The 14,665-nt window shown below is 34.0% G+C and overlaps 1 long non-coding RNA gene across 2 annotated transcripts; it reads left to right on the top strand.

Annotated features, from left to right (window-relative positions):
• The first annotated feature begins 7,578 nt into the window (after positions 1 to 7,578).
• On the top strand, positions 7,579 to 12,567 carry LOC134271169 (uncharacterized). 2 transcript variants are annotated; one of them, XR_009992969.1, is made up of 6 exons: positions 7,590 to 7,682; positions 8,087 to 8,198; positions 8,308 to 8,388; positions 10,167 to 10,297; positions 10,740 to 10,825; positions 12,462 to 12,567. It is a non-coding gene; the product is annotated as an uncharacterized LOC134271169 (long non-coding RNA). The 2 variants fall into 2 exon arrangements; XR_009992970.1 differs by lacking the exon at positions 8,087 to 8,198 and having other exon boundaries at positions 7,579 to 7,682.
• Positions 12,568 to 14,665: the final 2,098 nt, after the last annotated feature.

Raw genomic sequence — 14,665 nt, 5'->3', positions numbered from 1 at the left:
TAGCCTTATGCTTTATATGTTGGTAGTCTTATGCTTTTTTTACTGCATCTGACCTATATCTACACTATTTCATCATAACTTGCTTTTGTTGCAAGTCAATAATCAGCCTTGCTCATGGGGTACATCCACCTTAGGCTTTGTTTTCAGGTGCTCTGGTATTCCAGGGTTTTGTGTATGTTCAATTTATTTCCATCATTTATATGTCAGAGCTGTATTTATATGTTGCAATTTTTTTTTATGTAAATAAATATGTTGATGAATTTATTATTAGTTCTATAAATTTTTATGGACATTTCTTGTCTATCATGCAATGCCTTAGAAACTAATAGGCCTTTATACATAGGAGCAGCATGGCACAGTGGTTGGATCATTTGTTGTAGAGTTATGTCTGAGTACTAGGACTTGTTCCTAAAATGTCTCTTAGGTTTAAATCTGGGATATCCCCCCAAGAAACATATATTAAAGATCAGTCCTTCAGGCCAGGCACTGGGTGCCCAGTATAATGAAGTTCAAATTTGCAGTCCTCCAACGTCAAGTGGTGATATACCAGTATCTCAATATCGTGGACCTATTTGTATCAGAGCTGAATTGGATCAAGATGTACAATGTTCTGATTGTAATTCAAAGTCTAATGGCTATTAAAGAGAACAGACTTTAAATGAATTTCATATTATAAATTCTTTTAATTTGATATGCATCTAATTTTTGAAATAGAAAAAAAGTTTCTAATTTAAGGAGGAATGCCACAACTTTTTTTTATAGGTCTCTGAGTCAACCTTTTTAAACATTGGTTTCAGCATTGAAAGGTCAACATTAGCTCTTAATTATTTTATATGATATTTATTTTAGTATTTTTTTAAGAAAATGAAACAAATTATTTATATCCAAATAAGTTGTTTTCGAGTTAAAAGTTTGATGTGTAGTGTCAGACTCAGAAACAGATGAGCACGAGATTTGCAAGCATAGTAGGCCTTTTAGCTCATGACATACTGACCTGCCTAATTTATATTCTGGTAGAATTATTAAGAAATTAACTCCGGTAACTTTTAAAGATTTATCACAGAGAGAAAATTTAGAAATGGAAATATTTATCCTTTAACATCAGACAAATGTACAACTTTTTGATACATATGTTTGGAAAAAAAAATCAAGTCATTAATAAACATAGTAATTCTGATCTCCGTTTATAGTCTTCAAGGCGTTATAAAATACTAATAGAATAATCTTAATGAAAATGTAAAAAAGAAAAAAATTCCCGAATTAAAATAAATAGAAAGTTGGGACCCTGTTCAAATTCTTAAATTAGCATTCAGGCACGTAGCATCGTTTTTGAAAGTGGGGGGGGGGGCAACCTGAGAAAAATTGGTTTTGGGATTGGTAACAAGTTTTTGCCACTTTAAAAAACCTTTTACACTTGTTTACATGGTTTTATGAAAATGATATTTGACCAACAAAACTATTGTTTTTACTCAAATTACGAGTCACCATGGAAAATCACAGTAAGATAAGAGAAAAGCTTCTATATCTAAAAAAAATTTCAAACAATAACATTTAAAGGAATATTCTGAAAAAGTATATAGGCATTATCCCGCATAGGAGGCAAATTGAAAGGGGGCATATTGAAAGTGGGGGGAGGGGGTGGGGCTTAACCAACAAAAAAGGTCAGCCCTAGTTTTCAATGCCTATATTACATGTATGTCTATCTTTGCAATAAAAGTGTGTATGTGCGTTGGTGGATAGTTAGGCACCAATTGTCATGGCAACACAAACAAAAAAACACCAACCCCACCCCACCCACCCCACCCACCCCACAAAACTGTGTTGGTGCACTCCAACAAACTAGTTACATGAGAATTTAGACAAAGGTGTAACGTGAAGCGGTCACCCATCCAAGGGTTAAACAGACTCGCCACTGCTTAACTTGTCTGAAATAGAGAGAAACTACCGCCATCACTTGAAAAGCTAACTCACTAGCGAGGCAGTATAAGCTCCCTATATACTGTCCGCTACGAAAGCATTTAATATTTAAGAGCATTCATTTGGTTTATCTTTTACATTTGTCTACACCAAATTTGTCTTTAAAAATTAAAAATTCAATATTTCTTAAACTTTTATAAAATAGTCGTTGTTGAATAAAACGCATGAATCCATTAGAAGTTCATCGGTTTCTTAAATTGATAAGAATATGTCCATGACACACGGGCCATTCCAACAAAACCTCTAAAGCTTAATTTTTAGCTCTACTGGTCAGAGACCAGAAGAGCTTATGCGATAGTAAGGTGTCCGTCGTCCGTCCGTCTGTCTGTAAACAATTTTTCAAAATGCTACTCCTCCTACAGTTTAGAATTTCTGTGAAATTCCTTTAAAATGCTATTCCTCCTACAGTTATGATCTGATTTCAATATAACTTGGCACACAAGTAGACTACACAAAGATACATAAAATATTGCATCGGTTTTTGATTTCGATGAACAGTATTGCCATGGTTACTAAAAATAGAATTTTCTGTGAAATTCCTTTTAAACGCTACTCCTCCTATAGTTTTGGTCTGATTTCAATATAACTTGGCACACAAGTAGTCTACATTAAGATACATAGAATAGTGCATCAGATTTTGATTTTGATGAAAGGTGTTGCCATGGTTACTAAAAATAGAAATGTCTGTGAAATTCCTTTAAAAAGCTACTCCTTCTACAGTTGTGGTCTGATGGCAATGGCTTCTTTTCTCATCCTTTGTTATACGTACAAACCAGTAGAGCTACAGTCTCGACAGAGACTTCTGGTTCAGAATATAATACTAGGGACCCCTCCGAGGGTTCACTCTGAGAACAATACATGGATTTTGCCATATATTGAAGGTGGGGATATACATGTACTAGTATATCATTTAGTGAGCTGCAGTGATCACAGCTACCTTTAGTGTAAATCTGACTGCTGTGTAAAAACCTTGAAGAAAAAAAAATGAATGAATTTGCTCAAACAACATTTTGCATGAAAAAGATTGAAAATCTCAAAATAAATAGTTTTTACCCCTTTTTACCCCTTTGATCTCAAGATACATGTAATAAATAATTGCTTTCAGGGATCGTATTGTAATTTATGAAATAAAAGAACTATTTTCACAAGAAGATGTCCTATAGGCTACACATCGTCGCAAACCACGGCCAAAATGTATGATCCTCTCCCAGTCTGGCCGTCTAGGAGAGAGCGGACTCCGAACCACGGCTTGAGACGATGTAGGACTTTGTGAATCTGTAGGGGCACCTGTTGTAAAAAGAGAAGAGTGGACTGCATGGTTAATCGTCTTAAACGACAACAAAATAATCAAAATTACTTTATAAATGAAATAACAAGAGGCCCATGGGCCACATTCGTTCAACTGAGTAACTTTGGCCATGATATTCTTTACCAGATTTCCCTTTGTAATACATTGTATCTATTATGACCCTGCCCTAGCTATTAAGGTTCATAATTTGGAAGATGTAGAATCTACACCACCCCAGGATACTTTTTCGTAAGTTTCAGCTGATCTTGACCATTGGTTTTTGAGAAAAAGATTTTTTTTCAATCCTGGGAGGGGTTACATGTAACACGAGCCGAATGCCCATTTTTTTTTGGGGGGGGGCTTAAATTTGCAATTACAGTACTGACCGGACCCAACCTGACAGAAAGCAGTCCCAGAAAGCAGTGCTCTGGGACTGCTTTCTGTCAGGTTGCGTCTGGTCGGTACTGTTCGTTATTCGAAGTATTTCAGTAATGGATTCTTCAGATTTACTTATATGCATTCAAATGTTTCAAGTAATTGTGAAAGTGATATCTGGAATCTAAACAAGCTAAAGACTTCACTTTTATTTTGTTTTTTTTTTGCCACATAATGTCTATTCTGTAACCTGAGAGTTACAAGTGTAGATATTGTTTACAATGATTACAGCTGCAGAACTGTAGCTCTCCGAAAAATATGTATATTGATAGACCGGAGAGGTACAGTGCCACCCAATGAAAAAAAAAACTGTATATTTATTGCGCACAAAAAAGTGCGCTCGGTTCTAGATTCATTCTTCCAAATTCTTACCTCATTTGCAAAAAAGTTAGATTTCAATAAGGTCCTTACTTCTCTATCAATTACTTTCGTAGTTTACATCTGCACGAAGCGCGTCGGACCGAATTATCTTTCAAACCAAAATGGCAGTATAAACAGACGTAATTTTCGATGATTGTTCTGCTCTAATTTTGTATTGTTTTATGGACTTTGAGATTGAATACTGTTCGTTATCTCCATATCCTTCTTTGAGATGATAGTTTTAAAAACATGGAAAAATAAATCGAGAAACAGCGCACTTTTTTGTGCGCAATAAATATACAGTTTTTTCAATGGGTCAGTGGCACTGTAGCTCTCCGGTCTGTCAATTTTTTTTTCGGGGAGCTACAGTTCTGCAGCTACAATTATTTTTGCATTCTTATATTTTGCTTTATAAGCGCTTAATAGCAAAGAAAAACGGAAATACAAGTATACCATGGCCAATATAATATATTTATTATAACCCCCCTTCCCCCGGCATTTTGAATAATTTACTGTAAATGGGTTAATGTAGCCTATATGAAATTTTCATAGGCGCTTGGGTCAAGGATACTGTATTTTTTCTATATAATGTATTGTCGAGGAAATTGGAACTTTCTCGTAACATTTTGTTTCAGTGTGCAGTGTTAATTTTTAGTTTTTTGTCCACCTTTCTTCTTCATATACACTAGAATTTCACAAAAATTCGATTTTATGCACGCTTTAAAAATGACATATCTCACTGTATACTAAAAAGAAACCTTAACTTTCATTATAAAAAAATAAAAATTGCGTATCAGTATGCACTTATTTAATGACTACAAGGTAAACAGTCAATAATGACGTTCGATAAGGAGAAGATTCTGAAGAAGAAAAATTACCACTTCAATGCTCTTTATTGTATCGAGCTAACTCTGAAACTAATGTGAGTAGCACGTGATTTGTGAGCGTACATATTGTAACAATCACTAGTTAAACCTTTTGGGTACCCCTTGTTTTGTTTGCAAGAATTACCCTTCAAACACCTCACCGTTAGCACCCAGGATTCTTTGCAAAATTTTGGCCGACGGGTAACAATAGCTTGAGGTCATTCCCGGCAGAGCTGTCCAGCGTGCAAGACACAGAGTTATGGGACAGGGTAGAATTTGTTAATTTTTGCACCAGCATATACCTGAAACTTACTGTAGGTTTACAATAACCAATTTGTACTTTTCTGCACGGGAAACAGACCCAGGTGAGTATATTTTGCAGTATTTTAAAGTTATGTTTAATGTACTTTTAACATTCGTTCTATCAGTGTATCTTGGCAGGCACTCATCTGTGAATTACTTGTGTGTGTGTTCAGGTGAGACGTTAGCATTAGAGTGTTTGAATAGTTTATCTTGTCAGAAGTTTGATCGCTGTTAGAGAAAGTCTATATACGTTAGAGAAGAACAGCCTGTTTCCTTATTTTATTGTATTTTTGTTCACTGTATTACTAGTACTTTTTCATTCAAATGTGTGAGCGGTAGTAAATGACCGAAAATATTTTCAACTATTTTGTATCTATGTCAACTGTAAACATCCCGATGTAATGATATTGAAATTACATGTATTTTAGTAGCATTTCGAATGACCGCGGGGTGGGGGTGGGGGGGGGGGGGGGGGGACAAAACCCAATATCCCCCATAACCCACTTACAAATGTAAGGATGACTCGTTTTATTATATAGAGTGGGTTAATCCGATTTTTTTCAGTTTTTAAATAAATGAAAGTGTTTGTTTTTGTAACTTTTTGGGTTTTTTTTCTGATGGTATGGATTACAAGACAAATAATTTACTAAAAGATAGTTTAGGGAAAAAATCGAAAAGGGACCGCGGGTCTTTATTTATGGGGGGGGGGGGCTGTCCTCAAGCACCTGTGCATTGTCCTAGTGTAAAAGTATACCCTTCAACTTTAAAAGTAAGTGCTCCTCGCAAATTTTCTATGTGTGCTACTGGAGCACTACATCTACAGCTGATCTATATTATAAAACAATCGCCAGAAGCTGTTTTACTTGAACATCAATGTGTTTGTTTCTTGTTAACCTGTGATAAATTCAAGTTCCAATCCCCATGCATTTCATTTCAGTTATCAGGTTATGCTGTGGGCCAACCCCTACCCCGTTTGAATAATTCCAGGATCCTCTTGTGATACTTGTCAACAGTCTGTAATTATAGTCTTTCTATATTTCAGGTGTGTGTAATTTTGTCGTTCAAAATTTTTCAAATTATCATCAATAAAATATAAAAAAATATTCGAAAAAAATCAACCAAAATATAATTTGGCAAAAGCAGTTTGTGAGAAAGACATCATTGGGAATCATTTTTAATCTTTGAATTTAACATCTATTCAATTCAACTTGCAATTACCATGACTAAGTATTTTTTTTTTTTTTTTTTTTTTTGCATGTTTAAAATGCATCGGGATCGAAATGTCAAACCCATTCATGCGGAAGCGCGGGAAGAAAGGATCAAACGACAGTCACAACAAAAGATTGAGCAAGAGGATAGCTACAGGTGAATATATTTTAACAATGTAAAATAAAATAATTTGAATGTATTCTCAAAATATGAACAAAATGGGAAGGGTAATTTACAGAAAATTTTTGATAACTTGGTGACGGTGTAGTGCTCAAACAATGTTCTCATCGTTTTATTTGAAAGAATTAAAAATAAAAGTGGTTTAATATAGAGCCTTTCACCATAAATCTTGTAAGTAGGTCATGCTTAAAATTTATGGGTTCTCTTTCCTGATGGTTTTTTTATAAGGGGGGGGGTGGGTTTACTAAAAGTGTTTAAAAAAATGTATACCCTCTCCCTTTTTTTTTTTGTCTTTGGGGAGGGCTACTCCTTAGGATTTTCTATGGTGCAGCTGCGGGAGTATTTACTCCCGCACTGATTTCGGCTCAAATTAAAAGTAAATGGCTATTTTATACCCTCCGATTTTTTTCAGTTTTTAAATAAATGAAAGTGTTTGTTTTTGGGGGGGATTATAAGACTTTAACAATTGAAAAAAAGTAGTCATTAAGACTTAAACCAATGTAAAAATATTCAACTTTAGAAGGTAAATTTATTTTTTGTGTATGTCAACATCACAATCTAATTTAAAACAATCCCAGAAGCTGTTTACTGACCATTGTAGTTTGTTTTTGTTACAAAATTTCAGTTCCCCATATATTTCAGTTATCAGGTTATGCTGTGGGCCAACCCCTTTTGAATAATTCCAGGATCCTCTTGTGATACTTGTCAACAGTATGTAATTATAGTATTTCTATATTTCAGGTTTGTGTAATTTTGTCGTTCAAAATTTTTCAAATTATCATAATAAAATAAAAAAAAAAAAAAAATCAACCAAAATATATTTTGGCAAAAGCAGTTTGTGAGAAAGACGTCATGGGGAATCATTTTTAAATTTGAAGATTAACATCTATTCAATTCAACTTGCAATTACCATGACTAAGTATTTTTTTTTTTTTTTTTTTTTTTTTTTTTTGCATGTTTAAAATGCATCGGGATCGAAATGTCAAACCCATTCATGCGGAAGCGCGGGAAGTAAGGATCAAACGACAGTCACAACAAAAGATTGAGCAAGAGGATAGCTACAGGTGAATCTATTTTAACAATGTAAAATAAAATAATTTGAAAAGAAATAGTAAAATATTCTCAGATAGATATGAACAAACATGGGAAGGGTCGGCTTTAAAGCTAATAATTAAAAAAAAAGGTGATAACTTGGTGACGGTGTAGTGCTCAAACAATGTTCTCATCGTTTTATTTGAAAGAATTAAAAATAAAAGTGGTTTAATATAGAGCCTTTTACCATAAATCTTGTAAGTAGGTCATGCTTAAAATTTATGAACGGTTCTTTCCTGAGTCCCTTTTTTTTGGGGGGGTGGGGTCCTGTCTCATAAATATTGCTCCCCATTATGAATTTAATTAGGCCTAGGTTATTCAAGTCTATAGCTGCAGATCGTAGCGTTATGATTTTATATTTGTCTTTGACCATAAGCTGCAGATCCCGTAATGCAAAAGAGGAGCACAGACCGACTGCCATGAGAAGTTTGTCAGTCCAGACAGATTTCTATCAGTCCAAAATAAATTCAATAAAAACATAAAAAAAAGTAAGCCGGCAATATATATATACATGTAAATATGCCAAGACTCATGTACTGTGGATATCATATCTTGTGCAGAATAATCCCACTGAATTAAAGGAAACTCTTTTTTCAGGTGCACAGCCACATGATGCAATCTCTGGATGGTTTGTAGGCTGTTCATCAACATGTGAATCCCACACACATTTTGGGGTAGGTATGTTTACTGTCAAATTTCTTTCTTATAAGCCACATAAGGCATATTTTTTCTGATATCAAATTTTTGTTCACTCATTAATCTTTATTTTCTCTTTCATGAATTATCTGCTGAGAGTCTAATTAATTAAATAATTTAATCAAGGCCCCGCAAGGATTTGCGGGTGCCCTATAGTAATCACTCTGTCTGTCCGTCTGTCATTCTTCTGTCCACAAATTTTCTGTTTTTTCCTAATAACTTTTTTTGTGGTTGCCCAATTAAGATCAAATTTGGAATGGTGGTAGTTCAATTGGCAAAAAGACATACTTTGATGCTAGGTTTGTTACTCTATGTCCCCTGGTTTAGTGCTGGGGTGGTGGGATAGATTCCTTAACTTTATATAAGAATGCAATGGCAAAGAGAGATAACTGCTGAAGATGTTCCCATTGTAAACCGATTGCTGCTATGAGTCCATTGGGATTAATTAGCTTTCCTCCTGAAGAAAATCCAGAGCATTATCTTTATCTGTCACATTGAGATGAATTACCACTTCTGTCTGCAAATGAAATTTATTTTGAAGTTAAGTCAATTTGGAATGTTATGAACACTCTGAAATGTTGATTTAAATATAAATGTTTATACTTTATTTTTGTTAAAATAGTTATGATTTCATAGAATTCTAAAAACAATAAATAGATTAAATAAATTTTTTATTTCGATTAAAAAATATTTTTATATTTTTTACTTTTTTTTCCTTTTATGTAAATTCAAGAATATTATTAATTTTTAAGGTAGTTGTATAAAAATCCCATTCTATCATTAATACTGAAAAAGTTCTTATTGTAACTTTAGAAGAAAATGATGAGATAGGTATAATTAATCCCTTGGGATTAATTATCAGCCTGCTGCGGAAAATTTAGTAGGCTTTTCTTAATTTGTCACATTAAGATTAATGAAAACCTTAATTCCTTAATCTAAGTATATTGCCAATATATCAATATTACAAAATCGTATTGCAATACAATATTTTTTATCATTGTATTGTACTATATTGAAATATTCATATTATTGCCCAGCCCTACTCATTTTGACTACAATTTATCTGATTTCAGGAGGAGTCTCTCCTGCTAAAGATCAATATTTAAATGGCTGATAAACAATGTAGCAGTCTGGTCATCAACAGAGAGTTAACACCCGTATACCCTCATTTCTACCAATCACCCCTGTAATCTTTGTTGTGTTTATCACACAGGTAAGAAAAATAAGATTTTTTAAAAAAAGTATATAACATTTTTACGGGTATAGACTCTCTCATATAAGAAAATGTCACATTTTACACATACGATAATACATTATTTACATGTCCACATTTTTCCATTTATACAGTTGAAAATATTCACTGCATAATAAAACATAGCATTAATTATTACATGTTAGACAATTCACAAAATGTATTTTATATACAATTTTCATACATTTGACATAAAAATCATTAATGAAAACTTAAATTCCTTTTAAAATTTGGATCTGTTAATAATTTATTTAATGTTAAAAATTTTATTCTAGGTGAAAGAAAATCGGTTATTTATGCATAAAATGGCCCTGTGGATATAAATTAATTGATCAAAATTTGATTTTCTGTTTGAAGCATTAAAATAAAATTAATTTTCCCAATATATCAATATTACAAAATCGTATTGCAATACAATATATTTTATCATTGTATTGTACTATATTGAAATATTCATATTATTGCCCAGCCCTACTCATTTTGACTACAATTTATCTGATTTTAGGAGAGTCTTTCCTGTTAAAGATCAATAATGGCTGATAAACAATGTAGCAGTCTGGTCATCAACAGAGAGTTTACACCCGTACACCCTCATTTCTACCAATCACCTCTGTAATCTTTGTTGTGTTTATCACACAGGTATTTAGAAAAATAAGATTTTTAATAAAAAATATATAACATTTTTACGGGTATAGACTCTCTCATATAAGAAAATGTTACATTTTACACATACGATAATACATTATTTACATGTCCATATTTTTCCATTTATACAGTTGAAAATATTCAGTGCATAATAAAACATAGCATTACTTATTACATGTTAGACAATTCACAAAATGTATTTTATATACAATTTTCATACATTTGACATACAAATCATCAAGTCACCCCCATCCCCCCTCTTCACAGTTTTGCAACTTAAATTCCTTTAAAAATTTTGATCTGTTAATAATTTACTGTAAGTGTCTAAAAATTTTATCTCCATAGGTGAAATCTCTGTAGTATTTTCTTAAGATTTATTTTTTAACAGTTTCTGTTTCAATTTAAAGTAATTTTGTCTATTTTGTTGTTGTTTTAGATGATGGACCACTCTACTTCCTTTTACAACAGGTGCCCCTACAGATTCACAAAGTTCCAGTGTTGAGTTTCCATGACCCCTATTCAGTGAGTGTACAACTTTATGTATTCTAATTTCAAAATTTCTACTACTTGTAATACATTTTGGATTTGATTTAAAATATTCCCTATTTACAGATTCAGATTTTTGTGTAAAAGTATGATATATTAAGATTACTTTGTCTTAAAGTCAAATTTTTACAGTCTTTTAAGAAATATTTGTCTTTTCCTGTCATTAGGGCCTCGGTGGGCGCCCTATAGTGATCAGTCTGTCCGTCAGTCCGTCCGAGATCTCTTGTCCGGAGCATATCTTCTCTCCCCTTGGCCCAATCTGGCTCATACTTCACCCACAAAGTGCCCTTGGGTAACTGGTGTACAGTGACCTTGAACCATGTTTGTAGGTCAAAGGTCAAGGTCATTGCAAAATTGTGTGAAAAATCCTTGTCCGAAAAACCCTCGTCCGAAAAATCCTTGTCTGGAGCATATCTTCTCTCCCCTTGGCCCAATCTGGCTCATACCTCACCCACAAAGTGCCCATGTGTAACCGGTGTGCAGTGACGTTTAACCATGTTTCTAGGTCAAAGGTCAAGGTCATAGCAGAATTGTGTGAGAAATCCTTGTCCAGAGCATATCTTCTCTCCCCTTGGTCCAATCTGGCTCATACTTCACCCACAGAGTGCTTTTGGGTAATCCATGTGCAGTGACCTTGAACAATGTTTCTAAGTCAAAGGTCATAGCAGACTTATATGAAAAATCCTTGTTTGGAGCATTTCCTCTCTCTCCTTGGCCCAATCTGGCTCATTTTTCACTCACAGAGTGCCACTGGTCAGTGGATGTGTAGTGACTTTAATTGTTCGAAGTTTCTAGGTCATAGTCAGAATTAGCCTCTATGTTTAAAATCTTTGCTTGGTGCATAATTTTTTCCCTTAATACCAGTAAATTTATATAACTGAGTATACAAGATAACTTATATCTGTAAAATTGATCTGTGAAGTCTACCAAATACTTCACCCACAGAGTGCTTGGGTAACCCATGTGCAGTGACCTTGAACAATGTTTCTTTCAAAGGTCATAGCAGAAACTTATATGAAAAATCCTTGTTTGGAGCATTTCCTCTCTCTCCTTGGCCCAATCTGGCTCATTTTTCATTTGCCACTTCATGGATGTGTAGTGACTTTAATTAAAAATCAATTTCTAGGTCATAGTCAATTTGTTTAAAATCTTTGCTTGGTGATCCCTTAATACCAGTAAATTTATATAACTGAAGTTACAAGAAACTTATATCTGTAAAATTGCAGTATCTGTGAAGTCATACCAAATGTTCCTTTTCAAAATATACCTTTTAAACTTAAAGCAATATGAGCTGTATCTTTGAGAATTTTATTTTTATTGTAAAATGTGCTATTATGATCAATTTGTATGTAATTTAAACTTTTATGATCAATGATTAAAATCCATTGCAAATATGAGCAACAGAAGTTTATAAATAAATTATCTTTTAGTTGATTACAAATTTTAAATAAAATTTTCAAATGTCAAACATGCAGCTCATATTGCTTTAATCTTACATTTCATGTTCATTGTTGAAAGCGGGGCCCTTTGAGATGGTCACCATCTCAATGATATCTAGTTTTAATTCAAAGTCATTAGGAAACACTGAAGATTTCCACATATTGCTTTTCAGTCCATGACAGGAAAAGGAATAATGTTGACAGGAATTTCCGCACTGTCCCTGGTAGCAGGTTATGATGGAACCAACAGCAGTAGACAGAGCATGCTTCATTAAAAGTAAGTTCCCAGGGTGGTGTTTGTAGGAATTCTTGTATTCAGTCCTGCATCATTGTTCATGGCAAATTTTCTCTTCATGGATTTTCTTATGGTCTTGGTTCTTCCTGGAAAGATATGACTGCTGAATGGGGCCTTAGCAGTCTTGAATGGGGTTTTTAGCTCACCTGAGCTGAAAGCTCAAGGAAGCTTATCTAATAATATTTTCTGTAGTCTGTAGTCCCTCTGTCCGTCTGTTTGTCTGTAAACTTTTTAGCTCACCTTAGCCAAAGGCTCAAGTGAGCTTTTCTGATCACATTTTGTCCGTCGTCCGTCAGTCTGTCTGTCCGTTCGTCTGTCTGTCTGTAAACTTTTCACATTTTCAACTTCTTCTCAAGAACCAATAAATCAAATTTAATCAAACTTGGTACAAAGCATCCTTGGGTAAAAGGGAGTTTAAATTGTTAAAATTGTTAAAATAAAGGTCCAAGTCTCCTTACAAGGGGATTTAATCAAGAAAGAACAAAAATAGGTAGGGGTCATTAAAAAATCTTCTCAAGAACCACTGGGCCAGGAAAGCTGAAACTTATGTGGAAGCATCCTTGGGTAGTGTAGATATTAAATTGTTAAAAACATGACCCAGGGGGTAGGGCGGGGCCACAATAGGGAAATATTAGGTTTACATAGAAATATATAGAACAAATCTTTAAAAAATCTTCTTCTCAAGAACGAGCTGAAACTTGGAAAATCTTTATTAATTTTTTTCTCAAGAACCATTGAAACAGGAAAGATGAAATTCATGTGAAATTAACCTCAGGTAGTGTAGATTCAAGTTTGTACAAATTGTGACCCCTGAGAGGTAGGGTGGGGCCAAAATGGCAAATCAAATTTTTACATAGGAATATATGGGGAAACCTTTTAAAATCTTCTTTTCAAGTACTTCCTCATGTAGTGTTGATTCTAGTTTGTCCAAATCATGACTCCCTACAGGGATTAAAATTCAAGCCCCCCTTCCCTCCCCCCCCCCCCCCCCCCCCCCCCAACCTCGGTAAACTTTCAGTTCTGATCTGATATGTGCTTTTTCCTAGCCGTTCACCGGTCTCACAGGCAAAACTGTTAAATATTTTAAAAGTCCAGTAATTTTCTTCATGTAAAAAATATGACTTCTCTGGAATTTTAGTTAATTTGCGAGATTGTCAAAAGGATTGAATCTGTGTCTGTGATAGAATAAACTGAAGGACTTTTAAAACAGTTAATTTTTCATAAAATGGCAGTGCCATGACCTAATATATTCCGTAGAAGAAAATCATTTTCCATTCAAATTACTCCTGGGTGATTTTTTTCTTTTATGGATATCTGTGTTATTTCAGTCAGCTGATTCAATTATAATTTTAAAAAAAGTTAATTATTGCTCTATTTGGGATGCAATATATGTCAACCTAATAATCATTTACCTTAAATATAAAGAGTAATAATAATTTATTGTTACATTAACATTTTCCCCACAACATTTAGAACTTTGTTTTCTACTGTAGACAGCCATGTTGGGTATCCACTGTAAATATCTTACCTGGTTAACTCAGTCTTTATGTTTGACCCCATTAATTTTTTAAGGCCCAACTGGAATTAAAACAATTTTCAGGTTTTTTAATATCTGTATGCTGATGATCCAGTGAATATTTGTATGGACGGGTGAATTTCACCAAATCACTGGTCCACTTGACCAGTGAATTTTTATTTATTTCAAAAACTCTGGTGTGGAAGACTTCCTTTTAACAGAGTTGTGGTTAACCATTTACATCATAGGAGCCATGTGGGCCCCTTACTTTTCAAAGTTTAGGGGCCCACTATGTGATTTACAGGCCCACATACCGGTACCTCATCAACAAAATATTTGAAAATGCTGAGCAGGCACTTAGCATACGTCTAGGTCATGCAACGTACTGCTTGTATCGTATACAAATGTAATAGTTTGCACACAACACCAAAAGTCATGGTTAGCGTAGTGTTTGTTATAAAAAAAGGAAGTGGATTTTAAAAATACAAGCAAAGCACGGTCATGTTCTGGGATCAAGACGTTCACCATGTGGGCGATCAAATTTTGATTTCTTCATCACCCACTTG

Source organism: Saccostrea cucullata, unplaced genomic scaffold (assembly GCF_032062105.1).
Source record: "Saccostrea cucullata isolate Sc308-1 unplaced genomic scaffold, CSIRO_AGI_Scuc_v1 ctg750, whole genome shotgun sequence".
NCBI classification, from domain to species: Eukaryota; Metazoa; Mollusca; class Bivalvia; order Ostreida; family Ostreidae; genus Saccostrea; species Saccostrea cuccullata.
This window is presented reverse-complemented; position numbering and strand designations above follow the sequence as displayed.